This window comes from Balearica regulorum, chromosome 9, assembly GCF_011004875.1.
Source record: "Balearica regulorum gibbericeps isolate bBalReg1 chromosome 9, bBalReg1.pri, whole genome shotgun sequence".
In the NCBI taxonomy this organism is placed as follows: Eukaryota; Metazoa; Chordata; class Aves; order Gruiformes; family Gruidae; genus Balearica; species Balearica regulorum.
This window is the reverse complement of record NC_046192.1, coordinates 5,829,490-5,846,847: the sequence shown is the minus strand read 5'-3', so window position 1 is coordinate 5,846,847 and position 17,358 is coordinate 5,829,490. Positions and strand designations below refer to the sequence as shown.

The 17,358-nt window shown below is 51.0% G+C and overlaps 1 protein-coding gene across 10 annotated transcripts in view; it reads right to left on the bottom strand.

The window, feature by feature from the left end:
- Positions 1-17,358, bottom strand: part of ST6GAL1 (ST6 beta-galactoside alpha-2,6-sialyltransferase 1) — a 45,990-nt gene that overhangs the window by 14,420 nt on the left and 14,212 nt on the right. For 5 of the 10 annotated variants that reach the window (XM_075760914.1, XM_075760923.1, XM_075760916.1 and 2 more), the window contains 2 exons: positions 16,507-16,673; positions 510-637 (listed from right to left, as the gene is read on the bottom strand). The gene's annotated coding sequence lies outside the window, so the exon portion shown is untranslated. Of the gene's footprint in view, positions 1-509; positions 638-3,792; positions 3,891-4,336; positions 4,485-7,490; positions 7,514-16,506; positions 16,674-16,932; positions 17,102-17,358 lie in introns of those variants that run through there. The other 5 variants (XM_075760919.1, XM_075760917.1, XM_075760921.1 and 2 more) reach the window with 5 other exon arrangements.

The following is a 17,358-nucleotide window of genomic DNA, read 5'->3' as shown; positions in this document are numbered from 1 at the left end:
CAGCCAAATCCCACCACTAGCATTTCCAGAACTGAGCTTCTACTTGACCACAGGCACGAACACTAATGAAGCACATAATGAGGCATGTAACTATGGAAAAAAATAAAAAGCTGTGAGTTCATGAACACCAGAAGCTTCACCAGCCTGGTACTGACGCATCTGGTGACTCCACAAGAAACTTCTCCAAGCCTGCAGGTGGGCTGAGCACATCCCCACATGAAACCTCAAACAGCGGCTGGGAGCCAGTTAATCCACAGTAGGGTCGGAGGCACGTTTGGGTTCATAAACCCGCTTTGATAAACACACCAGGCTGCTCCGGGATGTGCCCGAAAACATGGGAGCAGTATAGAGCCAGCAAGTGTGCCGGTGCTCCTCCGGAGACAAACACATGCAGGTCACCACCCCTCCTAGCGAGGCGCCAGGAACAGTTCCCTCCTTCGGCCACCTGCTGAAAAGCAAGCGGTGCTAAGCTGTGGTACTGAGAAGATACTGAGCTCCCAACGCACTACCTGTGGATAAAGCAGCAGCTCTCCAACTCAAGTCATTTTTGGCCGTTGGCAGATTTTCTTCCGAGGGTTTAAGCAGGATATCCCAAAACACGATGGTTCTGTGACGTACTGAAGAGTTCAAGAAACATCTGCAAAAAAAAGAGGAAAAAAGTCCTATTATGGAAGAGCCTTGTCATTCTGGGGATGAGTAAGTATTTCCTCAGACAAGCCCTGCAGTCCCACAAAAGCTGTTACCCCGGCAGGGAAGGGCCAGCAGCAACCACAGTACCACCACATCAGCCTCTTAAATGCTTAAACGCCCACTCGACATGGGCATCTTCCTCCTCAGCCTGAAACCCAGTCTCAGCCAAAGCAGGAACCAGTTCGCAGGCTGCCTGCCCTCCGCTCCCACCAGACTGGCAGTGGGTACACCCGTAACGCAACGAAGGAAAAATCCCAATGGCGATGCTTCACACGACAAACAGGGGAAAGGAAAGGAACAGCTAACTTTTCCTAGGGAAATGTCCTACTGCCTGTTCGTGGGCAGTTCATGCTCTCTTCCTCAAATGCAGTGGCAGAGAAGTCTCCCTGCTTTTTTGGAGCAAGTCGTATGACAAGCGGCTTTATAACATATATCTTAATCCACGGGACCTCACAAAATAGAAAAATGTATTTTAGACTTTACAGCTTCACTCTACCAGGGAAATGCAGCAAGAGAAAGGGAGATTTCACAGTATTGTACAATTCAAGAAGTAGCTTGCTTTTGCAGGAACTCCGAGTCAGTACAATGCTACATAAGCTAAATTACAAATGTTACCCTTCACAGGATTAAATACTAAATTATTAAAGCTTCCTAATGCTGACTACTTGTATTTTCTTTTAACTCTATTAAGGAACTCAACTTGATTTCTTACAGAGCACCCCGCAATTAAAAAGCAAACATTGTTCTACCTCCAGTTCTTAAACAACAAAAATAGAAAAAAAAAAAAAAAAAGATTCGAGAAGCACAAGTAATTCTAGTTTTTATTGAAATAATTTCCCCCGCCTTGACAGACCACCTCATTTTCCATTTGCTCGAGAAGCACGTGCTATAAAGGCATGCAGAAGCTTTTTGGCCGGTGTGTTTTCAGACACGGAGGTGCAGCAGCTTGGGGCAGGGGGTGCGGGCCGTCACTGCGCTCTCTTCTGCGAGGAGTTAATGCAAGGTTCCCTGTGATGTTTGCAGTTCCTCTTCTGCTGCGGTCTCTGCAAGACACTCTCCCCCCTGCCTCTGTCCCGGTCCCCTCCGCAGCTGGAGACGCCGATGGGTCAGCCCGCTCGGGGTCTGCCCCGTGCCCCCGGGAACAGAAAGAGCCCCGTGAAGGCAGGGGACTGCAAAAGCCATTTGCTAAAGTGGAAAGCACTGCTGAGCCAGCCTCCACGCTGTCAGGGGCTCTGCGGACAACCCACACTTGGACAGCAATGTTCTCCAAATCGAAACACCGAAATAGAGTTGTCCAGCGTCAGCTTAGTACAAAACTCTGAGACACCGTGCAGCCCCCGACCTGACTTTATTCACGCTGTTCTTCTTTACCGAAGATGAGGATCTGGCTTCCAGGACTCTCAGCCAAGGTCTTCTGCAGGGCAGGACTGAGCCTCCGCACCACGGGAGGTGTCTCGGCTGTCCTGCCGCCCCGCAGAGCGGAGTTCTTCGCGCTGGCCCCTGGAGGGATCTGCCAGGCTTTTGACTCCAGAAGCCTCTCCTGAGGGGTTTCCCGGGGTAGGTGACAGCAGGGCGTCTCAGTGCTGTCACCTCTCGTTTCCCACGGCTAGGATAATCTGCAGTGGCAGGTTCATCAAGGTGGAACAACCTTACAGCTCAGTGCAAGTTCCCGCTGGGACGCTCCTCCCGATGCCCCGCAGCGGAAGATGTCCAACAAGTCACGACACCTTCTCTCCTTCCCAGGCCACACAAAGGAACCTGGAAAACTCACCTTCAGCGCTCAGGTGATCACAACGTGTTCCCTTCCTTTGATGGCTGTACGTGCTGCTGCAACGTGAACAGTTATTTTGCTTTGATTTTTAAGCTGGCAAAGTAGTTTCTGCAAGCGAGTCCATTTTAGCAGAGCCACAACATTTCAAGGTACCTTTTGTTCGCCAGGGTTCACTGCAGTTCAGTTGAATTATTACTACTGCTTCACGTGATATGATTCTATTTTATCTGCGCAAGTAGCGTCCTAGCGTGAGGTAGCATTTTGCCACCGAACCTTTTCTGCAGGAGCGGGAAGGCAGCCGCCCTTCCAGGCAACGTAGGCTAGCTCCCCATCCTTAGCTAAGTCACTTGCGCGTGCTCCCGCATCGCAGCGGTTAGCACAAACAAGCTCTTCTGGCGGTGATGGAAACTTATCACCTACACAAAGCACAAGGTGTCAGCTATGAGCACTGAGAAAGAAAGGACAAAAAAAAAATTTAAAAATCCCCCAAACCTATAAAAATACTGAAATAAATAGCTGCTGCCTTCCTGAAACCTAGATCCCGCCGTGGGGTGCAGCGCTGGCTGGCGGGCTAACCCCACACAGCACGTCCCCCGGGCGCAAATTAATCCTGCGTGGAGAACAAGTCAGTGATGCACTATCTTCAGGGAAGTCAGGGAATTATATCCCATCCACACAGTTATACTTAACCTTTATTGTCCAAGTATCTCATTGGACTCAGGTCTTGATCATCAAAGCACAGAAGAGCGTGAAAGTCCTGCTCTCGCGTCCCAGACCCTGCCACCCAGCCAGCAGTGCCCCTGCAGAGAACGCCACGCAATCCCCATTTCCACAACCCACTGCAGATTTACCCTAAAACTGCTAACAACAGCGTCTTCACCTCGTTAAAGAAAAAGTCCATCAAGCCCTTACCTGTCTCCTATAGCGTCCGACAGCAGATACACAGAGAAACCACCTAAGCATGGGCAAACGTATGAATATATTTCTCTTCCAGTAAATACACACAGCTTCCAAAAAGCTGTGTCATCAGCTGTACCAATGCCCATCCTCTGCACATTTGCTTAATTGCTTCTTGAAACCACTCACACTTCCCAAACAGCCCAAGGCAATGAATTCTGCAATTGTGCACCGTACAGAGACAAGCCCTCCTCTCTCCGCCTCACCCGGGCAAACCCGATCGCACCGACGGTAATCCTTCTGCCTTCGTCTTCTGCCCGTCGCTCGTGGTCGCACCACCTCTCCTAACAAACGCCCTCCCTTCCCCATCCGTTGCTTTTCCAGGCTGAACCCCGCTTGTTCCCATCCCGCCTTGCACAGCAGCTTTTCCGTACCTCCGACTCTCTCGGTGAACTTCCCCGGCACTGTTTGCAGCCGGTGAAGGTCCCTCGAGGCCGGCACACCGGGACGCCCCAGCTGCACACGCTCAGGCCACGTACTCCAGCAGAAACACAAAGGGGCCGCTTTGTTCTCCTTCCAAAACTTCCTCCCCTTCTATTTCCCTCTCTGCCCGTTTCTAAGCGCTGAGCTCTAGGCTGTCAGCAGTGATTTCAGGGTTTTCTGCAAATAGCGCTGGCTCACCGAGAGCTGTCCCCAGCACAGGGCGCGGGGCAGGAGCAAAACACAACGAAAGAGCGTTACCGCACCCCTGCTAGCACAGGCTTCCTTCGCCGTGGCGCTGCCCAGCCACCCAGGACCACCGGATCCCTCTGCCCGTGTCTCCTCTGGTCCTCGGAGCCCTCAGAAGACAAACCCCATACCCTAGCCCTTCCTCCCCTCCTCCGCAGATCTGTTATCGCTGCTCAATGGCAGAGATCTCGGAGCAAATCCCTGTGGGACTTCTGTGATGTTGTGAAACCTGACCGCTTGGTTTCCTACCCGCTAGGCAGTCACTAATCCAGGACAGGAGCTCTCTCATCCCACGACAGCTTAGGGTTTGGTTTTTTCTGAGGCTCTTGGTGAGCAATCTCACCAGAACCTTGAAAATTCAAGCGTGCCATCTCCCCCTCTCCAGGTTCACTAACTTCTGAAAACAAGAGAAGAGGAAACCGCCAGACAGATTTGAAACGTGACCCTTCTGCAAACAGATGATGAGACTTCTCCGTTAATTCTTACGTGTTCTACAGGTGTTAGCTATTTTTATTACATTTACTGGTTTGAAGCAATGGATCCCAGCAGAGTCCCTCTAAAATGCGATTGTGTCAAACAATGCCTTTAATTTAATTTAAAGGACAAGTTGAGAGAGGCAGCCCCTGGGGCTGGGCACGTGCAGGGGTCACATCCCCCCGTTCCACCGCGCCTCTCCTCGCTCCCTCCGTTCACACATCAGCACCGTTCACCTGCAGCTTTCTTGCCTCTGATGCATGCACAGAAGCTTTTCACTTTAGCAAGTTGTTCCTTAGTCTTTTTTTGGGTAATGTGATAATGATTTCATATTTAAACTTGGAGCGTTTACATTTCTTTCCAGGCTTCCGTCATTTATGCCTTTCCATCTGTACCTACAACTGTGCCGTGCCTAAATACGAAGCAGTAAAGCTTCGTTCCCAGCTTTTCCTGGTGTATTTTTGAATGTTTTTAGGCTCCCCCACATGAACATTTTATACTTCGACTACCCTTTTTGTTCCTTTTTTGTACACTCTTGTTACTAACCCTTTCCTCCACCCAGCACCCTCTGGAAAGCGGCTGTGAAGAGAGCAGCGGCTGGTGGCCGGGGCAGAATGAATTCACGTGAAAGCGTGTGAAACAAGGATACCTGAAGGAAAGACATGGAGGTGTAGGGCAGGATTCCCTCCTCTCAAAATAAAATAACATTCCCAAGGAAACTGAAGAGGAGAAAAAAATTCGGATTCTAGAAGTAACCTTGAATCCACATCTGCTCTTAAAATTCCCTATTCCTGTCCTCAGGAAAAAAAAAAAAATCAAGATCCTTTATAGTATTAAACAAACTATGATCATGCCATTTTGCAAACGAAGAAGCCGTACTTCTCATATACTCAAGACATCAGATGAAAGGTGATAGTACATTTGCTCAAGCTAAAGAAAGATCTGTCCCTCTGGACCTGAGGTTCAGAAGATCTCTCTGATACTTTCTTTAGCCTGGCTGTGTGTAATTCAACTGTGTGTATTTTAATTTTGTAAATATATAAACAGGGAGGACTCCCTTCTAGCAATGCCTGAGGTTTTTTTCAAAACATCGCTGTGTTGTGAAAATAAAGCATCTGTTGAGCCATACATATATGTAAGTGCTTCCAATGCCACCAAACAGAACAAAAAAAAAAAAAAAAAAGTGGAGAAGGAGGAAAAGAAGCGTTTTAAGTGAGGAACATGGTTAAATTTCAGATGACGTGTTGAGGAGCTATACAAGTCACTTGTATAAATCATTCCATTAGTCCTGCCTGCATTAAAAATCTCTGCATGTGCCGGAAAAAATACGCTGCTGTCACAGCTGAAAAAAAATCCTCCAGGAGAACAGGAGAGGCAGATTTTGGGGGGAGGCACAGGAGACAGTTTAAGCATGTGTTTCATTTTGGGTTTACATGTCAACAAACACTGGGATTTAATAAAGGCAGCAGCCTTCACTTCTGGCTGTGTCAGCCCTTTATTCCCCCCCTTTTCTGAGGTCCCGTGTTGTTTTTGGAGGGTGGCTCTGCATAGCAGCACGCTGCCTCCCCTTCCTTCTGCCCGAACTAAAAAGCGGCAGTTTTGCTTTCACTCACTGCAGATGCTCCGCCAGGCACCTGCAGAACCGCACGCTCTCCATCGGCCGCCCAGCCCCGAGAGGCGACCAGCGCTGCTGGGGCTCCCCGTCCCCAGCTCCCCCCACCCCGGCCGGGCGCCTGCACAGCTCTGGCCCCGGAGCAGCCCGTACCAGGGCACGGTCTTAAACAAAGCGTACGTTTGGAGCTGTCAGAGGTCAGCTCTAATAAACCGCTTTACCTTAGCAGGTATGACATACGTGATGACAAATGCGCTCCAGGGTGCCCGAACCAGGTAGCGCACACGGTTAAGGACACGCCAAGCGCCCTGGCTGCAGCAAGACGCCGTACGCCCAGCAGCACCCGCAGGGTTGAGAAGCAGCTGTCCCAAGAAGTGAGCTTCTGTTTGCTGTTATGCTCCTGTCCAGACCCGGAGCAGGGACACACACACACACACACACACACACACGTGTGCAGGGACCATCTTCAACACCGACACAGCGAGAGAGAAAGGGAGGGATTCACCAAACAGCGCAGCCCCGCTGCTCCAACAGCTGGTGCCTGGAGAAGGGCCGATCCTCCTGCCCCTTCGCCTTCCCGTGCAGAGACTGGCATCCGCAGAGGGATGACCTTCAGCTCCAACAAGCGTATCACATTACCACCCATCCCTCCAACGCTGTCGGGAAAGCGGTTAACACCAAAAAGCTTTTCTTCTCCTTCTGCAAAGCCACAAGCTCTAACCATCGCCCTGGATCAGCAGTAACAGTCCCTGATCCTGCCAGCTAAGGCAGAAATGGGCTACTGCACGGTCCTTTGCAGGTGCATGAAGATGGGAGGACAATTTAACTCTTAGGACAAGAAAAAATAATTATCAAGGCATGCCACGGTGGAGAATACCACACACGTTTCTTGCTTGGTGGGTCACTCGCCCAGAGGGACGGTGTGTTCACGAGCTCTCTAACAGGACCGAGCTCTCGGCTGGTGGGACCAGCACCTCTCCCTTGCAACCCCCTGCTTCCTACGCTGCGGACAGACGCCTGCCAAATATTCCCTCTTAATAGTAATGGGCAGGAAAGAGACCCCATGCGCGTGGGGTGCTGGCGTGCCCCAGGCAAGCCCCGGGCTCCGGCAGCGTGTTCCCGCTCGGACGCGGCCAACCAGCCACCACGGGAGCCTTCGGAGTGCGGTCCAACACAGAAGCCACGCCACGGTGGGCACATGCCCGTGGCAGCCTCGCTCCGTAAGGTGTTTGGAGACCACTGCATTTAACAAACCTTTTCAGTTTCTAAAGTTGCCAGTTTCATATTCAAATTGAAGAAAGAGAGAGTGCATCATACCATGCCTGAAGAGCACCGATGCCCAAAAGCGCTGCTTCTCCTCCCATACCCGGACCCCTCAGCATCGGGACTTTACAAGTGAGGTTTTCATTCTCAGTCAGCTTTACCATGACCATTCCCACGCTGAAGCCAACAATAAAAATCCTCCCCAACTTTAAATTCCAGGGTGTGATATTTACTTTACATGGAACATTACACCTTCAAATCAAATCAAACAAACAAACCACTTGTCCGTTGCCCACAGTCACATTTCTCTACGATGCTTATCTTTCAAAATGTGAGGGGAGCACTTCTTTATTTTAAACTAGCAGCATGTGGCAGGTGAACACTTAACGCCTCTGCAAATATCATTTCGCACCAAGACATGTAATTGGTGTTCCATGGCCCCAGGACAATAAACACACTTTGTGCCAGCTGCAGTTATGATACCCTTCACGGTAATGTTTCTCTGACACCAGCCATGGTGGAGAGCACCATACACGTGTTTCTTCCTCATGAGAATACCATACACGTGTCCTTCCATCTCCTCAAGGACAATGCAATAACGCTTTACAACTTACTCAGAGAAGCATCTCAATTTAAATTAAGACAGTGAAATAAATTTGCAGAACTGTGCATCTACCATTGCTAGAGATGTGGGTTTCCTTCTCACGCCCAGAGCTCATCCCTGTCAGGGATGGCAGGGCTGGCACTCGACAGCAGCCCCCCATCACGCCAACTTCACTGGAGGACAGAAGTAAAATGGGAATTCTGGCCACTGCCTTCAGAAAGCACTATTCAAACCCCTCTGTGTTAAGCAAAACACTTCTTGCATTACATTTAAAATAAATCGGTTTTCACTAAGAAATCCACACTTCATAATGTAAGAGAGGCACACAGATGTCAAAAAGCATCAGGCGCTGTGAAAAGAGGCATGTTCCGATGGCACTGAAGAGACTATCAGAATGGACACACGTTAGAGCCCATCAAAGCCAATAACGCTCAGAGGAATCACAAGAAAAATATTTAACAAGCACTTCAATTACTTATCCGTCAAAAATCAAAACAGCTCCTTTCTACGCAAGGAACTTGAGGCATGGGAGACAAATGGAAACATCAAAATTACGGTTAAGTATTTCATCTCTGACAGAAAAGGAGGTTGAAAAAAAGACATTACAATAATGAGATGTTTTTCCACAAACCAAAAATGCTTGCTTTCGCTCTCCACAGCCAGGGTGTTAGGTAAGCTAAATTGATACAGCTTCTACCACGCATCATCAGTTCCACTGGTTAAACCAAGACTGAAATGACCACAGGAAAGCCAGGTCTAACTCAACACAAGCTGTCGAGGAAGCCCTGGCCCAAGCTCAGCGTCAGGCTGCAGCAGAGCAGCCGAGGTAGCAGGAATCCATATACCCCAAAGTCCCGGACATGGCTCACTGGTGAAGCAGCAGCCAGGTTCGAAGAAATCAAAATATTTGCAGTAGCAGATGTCAAATACGCGTTTTGCCAAGGCACGTCAGTGAGTCACGTCCTTGTGCGAGGAGCTCACAGCGTGGCTGGACTTCAGACGTTAATAACGGCTCTGGTTTTTAAACAAAAGTCTGATTTATCCATCTGGTAACACTATCCCCTTGGAGCATCATTTCAAATGTGTCTACCGTCAATCGGCCCACAAGAACGTCGCCAGAGAAGTGACCTTACCCGAATAAAATTCAATTTTATAAATCATAGGCAATACAAATGTATAGCGCAAATCTGGGTGCCTAAAGACATTGCAAGAGCTTTAGACACTCCTCCGCCCTCCAAGTTTCGCATAGGTATTTATAAAACCAGAAAACATTAATGAAACTTTCCTGATAAAGCCTTCATTGAAACCCTCCTTGCTATTTTCTTCTCTCAGCATCCCCCCGAGGCGCTTAGGAAAGAAAACCAGGTTCAACGATACCTCCCACCCAAACCCAAGGCTATGTCCTGCGCTTAAGGACCCAGCACGAAGAAGGCTTTGCAGGAGCAAGCAGGTGCCCCTCCAACTAGCGTCCAACGCCCACTCTCCGGTGGGACACAGGACCTGGCATGGCCTTTGCACCGGCTCCAGCCGTAAGCTCCCGACGGAGCATGCTGTGCATCCGGCAGCTCCGTGGTGCCAGGTACGACCTGCCCAAGGAATTCCCTTTTTCTTCCCCACTTACACACCCTGACGGCATCCCAGGGTTGGGATGTCCGCGTGGTTACGGGCACGATACCAAGTGAGCTCAAGTGCATCAAATCTACGCAGTTGCTGGAGGGAGGAAAATACCGTGCTTGTGAAATTGAAACACATTTAAAGTTTGCTGAGGTTCAGAGACACCAAAAAGGCAACAAAAGCCATTTTAGTGTCTCTCCGCTCTATTTAGTATCTCCTACTCCAGGTGCCTTTACCCTGCATCCTCCTCCTTCAGGAGAGCAGGTGTAAAGCCTGGCAAGCACTACCCAGCTCCTGCCCCCAAACACATCGCTCGCTCCCCACGGTCGGCACTTCAGAAATCAGCCTGGCAGCAGAGCTCGCAGGCGGCAGCTCGACGGGTCCACCGCGGACCCGCACCGCACACCTCCCCGCAAAGCAGGCTGCTCGCTCCACCCCGGTATTCGCGGCCACAGAAATCCCACGCTCACGGGAGTTTGTGCCTCCACCACGAAGGATGCCAACCCATTCTGCCAACCTCACTGGCAGGAGCGGACAGGAGTAACTCGGTCTCTACCCACAGCAGCACCCATCCCCGACGTCTGCAGGACACGGCTGTCCCGGGGTGTCACTCACCAGGGCCCATCTTCCCTGGCTGTGCGCAGGGCCGGGGAGAAATGCAGCCAGCTCGCCTGTGCCAGCCGCGGCTACGAGCGGCCTCTGAAGGCACTGCGGACACACACGTGCAAACGGCACCAGGCTGAGCGTGCAAGCCTCGCGCACGGCATGACGGCAGACCAGCTGAGCGTGCAGGGCTCGCCGCACCGTGCCGAACCAGGTGCACGAAACAGAGAACGAGGTGGCTGAGAAAGCGGAAAAAAAGCAAGACAACCGATGAATCCCAGCACAAACGTGTTCTTCATCAAAGCCAGGTAGCAACTTACAGCATGGAGGAGGAGACCTAGGCAGCTAATTCCAGCAGAAACGTTAAGTTACTCCCTAACGCAGTAAAGGAGGCCCCAGACATTTTGTATATCTCCTCCATTCAATATTTGCTCTCGTACCGCATTTAGCACAACACATTTCAGCAGTCTTACAGAGCTCTTGCATGACCTAAAAAAGCTCTCTGAGCCTCCCAGAGCAATGAAAGATCCCTGTCCTCCCCTAGGACCAGCCGGCACTTCGCTGGAAGAAGGGGTGAGATACGGGAGGAGGGATGAGATATGGGAGGAAGACGTCATTGCCAAGAGCTCGACTCCTGCCCATGGGCACGCAGCTCTCTTCCCGTCCGCTCAGTGCCACCTGGCCACAAAGGCACCAGACTACTACTTTCGTGGCGGAAACTCCCCCCAAACATAGAAGTCGGGCATCTGTCGTGCCTACGACAGATGGCTTTGGAAGAGGCCATTCTCAACCACCAGTAATTTCCATTACTAGTTACAACACTCCACTCCTCACCCCTACCTTGTTTTCTAAACATAACTGCAAAACCAGAGCCATTTCCTAGCACTTAAGAGCTGGAGGGCCCCGAGATAAGCACACACGTAACAGCGTTAATTCGCAAAGTTCATCCCCCGAGAGAAACCTAAATTTATCTGTACTGCAATATTTCTTTCTATAACATCGCCAATTGATTCTGATTTAATATTGAAGTTCTTCCAGCATTTCGCCATATCAGTCAGCACTGCCAATCCCGACTTCATCTTCTTCACCAAGTAAATCCTAAAGGGAAGCTCAAAAAAGCGCATGTGAAAAATCAGGGGGATAGGAGGGAGTGTTCCTTATGACTTCTGTTGGTGTCCTGCTGCTGGGAAATGCAGTAACCCAAGTAGCCGGTGCAACCACAAGATGTTGGACCATTCTTGGAAAGCTTCTTTTTGTTGGGTTTCACCTGACTTGAACCCTCTTTGATCAGAAGCTACTTCCCAGTATGGATGGAAACATGGTACATGTGGGGCGATCAGCAGGTCAGCTTCGATGCCACAATCTTGGTCCAGAGCGCATCACTGAAGCAGATGCCCTGAACTTCAACATTAACCAAATCTATGCTGCATCACTCAGGAAGCCTAATCCCCAAATCCACCCAATTCTTTCAAGTAAGAACTCAACAGCCCAGACACAGAAGACCAAAGTGCTTTGCTGGGGCTTCCCCCACCCTCAAAGAAGGAAACTGCACCGCAGCATCAAAAATTGTCATTTGGTTGAAACAAACCTTTACAAACCAGGGAAAAGGTGCAGAATACTGCAAAACTCGTCTCTGAGATGAGTCTGTGCAGCAAACACTACGTACAGTCATCTCTAACAACACCACGCCTCGACGGGCCGCACAGGTAAGCGCAAGTGCCAAACCCATCCACATCCCAGCAGCAGACACGCTTCTGTGCGGACAAGGAACCTGGCGAAATCCAGCCGAGATGTTCCACAGGCGCAGCGGTGGCTGCCAGCTGCTGGGGGTGGGTGACAGGACACCCCGGGACACACGCACCGTGCCTAACCGCGTCAGAGCGGGCACACGGCGTTTCCACACAGCGGTGACCTCACACGCCGCAACACCCCGCAGGGTGCTCGAGGCTGGCAGGGGGGTCTCGTGCCACCTCCAGCACATGCCCAATTTACCTCAGCCAAGGCCATTTCTTCTTGCTGCTCAACATCTGATCCAAGCTCAAAGTGGAAAAGCTTTAGGTTAAAAGTTACTCCTTCATTTTATTTAAACAAATCTGCCTACTTTTACTCCAGTATGCTTTTAAGGGACAAGCTTTTAGGGTTTTTGTTCGGGAATGCCACCATAGTCTCATGGAGCTGCTCCTGGGCAACCCTTCATCTCCGCTTTCCTGCCCCTTCTCGCCGAAGGGATCCTTCCCAACGGCACGCCTCGCTCTGTCCCACCACCTCCCACTCCAGCTTCTCAGGGTGGGAGCTCTGTCGCAGAGACATCGGAAGGCACGCAGCCCTGGCCGTCCTGGCGTCTCCTGGCAGGAGGCACACAGTTTCTCTTCCATCCTCAGGCCATCGCCCCAGCAGCCTCCGAGGCAGAGAGCCACCAAGCCCAGGGCGTGCTGGTGAGACGGTCTCCTCTCGCGTAGGAGGAGCTGCAACGCTCCAATATCAAAGCAAAGGAAAACGACAGAGAAGCCTAGCAGAGCCCTCGCGCTATTTTGGGATTATTAATTTGCATTTCATTGGTCTTTTTGTTCGGGTTTGGGGGTTTTTTTTAATTTATTTTCAAGAATCAGGCCAATTCAGCTAAAGTTCTTCTGCTTCCACTGAAATGCGTGTGTGTCTCCAATATATAACAAATACATATATGTATGTACTTATATACCTATTCCCACCTATTTTTGAATTCGGTAGTAATGCATTAAGGATACAGTAACAAATTGATATTGCTGAAATAAAAGCTTTTTCATAAGCTGCCCAACACACATATAGGTCAGAGTTGTAAGTCGTCAAGGGAAATTACAAGTCATCTCTGAATTTATCAAATACAGAAATAGCTAGTTAAAAAAATGCATCAGTCTGATGAATATTTTCTGAAGTCAGTTAGGAACAGTAATTCTCTTTTTTTTTTTTTCCCCAAAGCAAAGTGGTAAAAATTATAAGCCTGCCCCAGTTTTTAGTTTCCTCTCACTTTGGGTTGTATATAAAGCCTTATCTTGGCTTTATCTGTTGCCACCTCAAATAGGATAGCACATCAGCGCTTCAGAAACGAGCACGCTTGCAGCTAACCTCCCCTGACCTCTTTTGGGAGGTTGCTATAAGCTGACTGAACATCAGAGCTCTCAGAGATCTCACCAGATTACAGCCCAAAGAGGTGAAAAACCATCTGTGTGAGAGCAAGGAAGCCGAGCAGAAATTTCCCACGCGCTCGTCTAGAGGCGCCGGCTCCCTCTGACTTTGCCAGGCCGCCGCTGCTGCCCGGGAAGATGAAAGGTGCTCTGCACCGCCGGATCAAACGCTCGCATGGCAGCGCTGGTGGTTAGCGCCCGGCGAAACCGCTCCTCTGACTGCAGCGGTACTTAGAAGAGTTGTTTTTAAGACACCAAGGATGCACAGCACTGCAGGGAGGAGGGGAGGAGGGCTGGAGACGGATATACGTGCTACCCGTGAGGAACCGGGTGCCTTCCTACCGCGTCTGCATCTGCAGGACTCTCATCTTCCTCCCGGGAAATCCTCCCACACCCCTCCCAGCATCGGCACCGCACGACGGGATGCCCCAATTTCCGTGGCCCTTCCCCACAGTGCAGTGGCAGGCAGCTGCCCCCCCGCCTTGGTGAGATCCATATACCCACCTCCCGCCCTCCTCCCACCCTCCACAGACCTTCCTTGCTGGAAGTCCTTTCCTCATCTGCATTTTCGGCCAGCTCTTCTCCCACCTCTCCCGGATCCCCTGTGTGCAGTGCCTGTGTCCTCTGCTCACCAAGACATTTCGGGGCTGATACATGACTACGTGGCCCAAGGTTTTTGCGAGTGTGCTCCACCGGTCTGGACACCCACCTTGGCGAACCACTGCTAAACCTGGCCGCGACACACCGAAGCACATCCCCGTCCTTTTCTCCTCCACCTTCGACCACCCAGCCCCAACACACGGACAGCCCCTCTCCTCCAAGGGGCAGGCTCTGCTCAGCCCAAACGCTGCCCACAGGAGCGGGGGTCAGAGCTCCCACACGGCTACATGGAGGCACCGGGGGGTGATGGAGGGGGTGCGCCTATTTTTGGGTTTACTTCCCTATTTCAGATGCGCCCAAAGGAGGAGAGATAAAAGGCCCTTTTCCATTTCAGATATTAACACATTACACAGCGTAACTGCTGACAAGAGGCTTGGGCAGACAGAGAGATACAGATATTACAGACCAAATATACCACTTTGCCGGTTTTCAAACATTCAACTCCCCCAGCAGCCTTTGTGTATTACAAGCCAGGCCTAACCAGGCTGCCTAGTCTGAAACCGTGCTTAGGAACAGGGGGTTGGGGTTTGGCTGTTCCACAGGAAGAGTTCTCAGCGTTTCAAAAGGGGCTAAAGATTTTGCCCTGGCACTAATGGAAGGTAACTCTTCAGTTCAGTGTTGGCAAAGCAGATCAAGAGAAGGAATATCTCTGCACCAAAAGCGAACCTGTGGTTGAGAGGCTGGCCTGGCCTTAGATTTCAGCTGTCCCGGAGACTGGCATTCGACCAAGGCCAAAATAACAGTAACCCGTCACTGCTGCACATCTGTATTTGCACCTGCACACAGGGCTGCCGCGTGCTCCCACGCCTCCCGAGGGAGGATGACTCCCGTGTCTACACGAGATCCTGCTGTCTCACCAGCCCACACGAGGTCACACCCCAAGACGCATCTTCGTCCAGCGAGCAGAGGACTTCCGCAGAGGAACAAGGAAGAAAAACAAAACTAAACACGCCCCCGCCTTGTTTTCAAAAAACCCCGAATTTTTACAGAGGCGGAGCTCCATAGCTGACCTGCTTTTTGATTCTCTATTCCATACAAATCCCACGTTGGCAGAAGCCAAGCTGTCTCCAGCTTAGTTCCCTTCTTTCCCCATGAAAGAAGCAGCTCCCGAAGATGCCCAAGGCAACATGCCACACTCTTTCTTTTCCACTCACCTCCAGCAGTGTGTGGTCGCTCCTGTCAGTGCTCCCCAGGCCCCATACTACTCTGTCTGTGACATCCGTGCAAATTTTAGCTGCCCTCTGTCCTCTTTGGGGACGGGCATCCAGCAGCCCCCGGGCAGGCAGGCACCTGGAGCTCCGCCGCCCCAGCCCAAGCGCTGCGGTTTGCAATGCTAAAGGTAATACAACACTGGGAGGGAGAAGAGTTCCCTGGCCAGCAAGGAAGAAAGAGTGGCGCATTTTCCGTATTAAAGATTCAGGTTTGAAGCAGAGCAGAGGACACTAGCGTGTTACCAGCAGAAGAGGAAGTGGGGAGCAACATCTGGTGCTCTTGATGCCAGCAAGTTAAGGATTTAAAGAAACAGCTACACAACGAGGTCATCCCAAACCTTCTTCCCACGTGAAAGCAGGCCTGAATTCAATACTTGTATTTGTTGTCACCTCTAAGAATGCCCCCTGCTAAGTTAGCTTTCCCATGCACAAGAGGAAGGAGGGTCCCAGCATCACCACCTTCCCCAGTCACTGCAATGGCTCAGGCTGCCCAAAAGTTTCGCTTCGCATGACCAAAACCTCACGGCGTACACTCACTGTATACCAAAGGGCAGCAGCGTTCACGCAATTATTGCACTAATCAGGCCCAAAGCCAAAGCACGGAGCTCTAGGAATACTCAGGGCGTGACACGGATCTTTTGGACCAGCTCCCAGGAGGCAGCTGGCAATAAGGGGCAGCGTGCCAGTGGGGAAGAGTGACAGAAAGGAAAAGCAGTGGCACCAGTAACGAAAGCACTTGAGGCACGTTCAGCAGCGGTCAGCTATGAAAGCAGCCAGCTAATGACTCTAACCTAGCACCACTGGGAAGAACCCCAGAGGGTTTCTGGTGAAAGCCCTAACCGAAGCGACCCCCAGCACCCATTTTATATTAATTTTCTGCAAGTAAGAATAATCACTGGATCTTAGGCATGTATCTCTGGAGCACAACCAACACGTATCAACCATCTACAAGGACTCCCACAAGAAGCAGAATAAATGTTTTATTTTGCTTTAAAAGAGAAGCATAGGGTAGTTACGAGGGGTACGGCAGAGCACCCCTCCTGTTTTCTTTACCGTCCTCCTGACTCTGCACGCAACACCAGACAGCCCCCGTGCAAACGGCAGCGCCTCTGAACGCACGTGGCCTCATCACACCGACGGCGGCCGTGCTCTTGCTGCAGGTGTGTGAAAGGGAAAAGAGGGGCAGGGAAAAGAAGAGGAAGAGCCATGGTCATCACCTTCAACTCCAGGTTCCTTCGCTGTCCGCAGCGGTTCCTGTCAAACCCTTCCAGGCAGGGGCAGATTGCCAGGTAAGATCTGTAGGAGATGCCACCATGGGGAGCACATCCGTGCTCTGCACACAATTCTTCATGCTCCCATCTCCCTTTTAATCGAGTTCTCTAGCCTAGGGAAGAAATTAAGGGGAAGACGTTAGATAGCCATATCAGACTGAACAGGGACCACCGGACTGGAGATTACAACCACCAGCCAGGACCACACAGCAAGTCAGCAGTGACAAGGAAACACCCAGAGCCTGCAGATGCTGCTGCGCCCACACCACGGGCAAGCGTGTCCTGGGTAAGGCCAACAACCGAGCCGCCAACAACCGAGCCGCCAACACCTTTAAAGATAACTTGTGCTCAAGTAAAACCACACAGCCTTACTCTGAAGGCAAAATCTGCTGGCGAAGACCTGCTGGCTGCAGAACTCCCCTAAGGCCAGGAGCCAGGGTCAGGGAGAGCTGGTAATGCCGCCATCAGGGCAGAAGAACTCGCCCTCGGCACTGGAGTTCTGGGTCCCTAAGGAGATCTCCGCAATGCGGCCTGTATAAAGGCACGTGCAGAGCCCCTCTTGCGGACCCCTCTCCCACTGACCCCCTAACAGCAAAACCCGCCGCCTACACTGACGCAGCGGAGCAGTGATGCGCTGCACTTCGCTGATGACCCTTGCTGGAAACACAAAAAAGCCTTTACAGAGTTTATTTTTCTAACCTCTCCTTCTAAAAGAAACTCAGTGTAACTGCAGCCCGTGTCCTAAAATCCTCTTAAATAAGATATTAATCACAAGACTGTTCAGCAAGTGAGAGCACA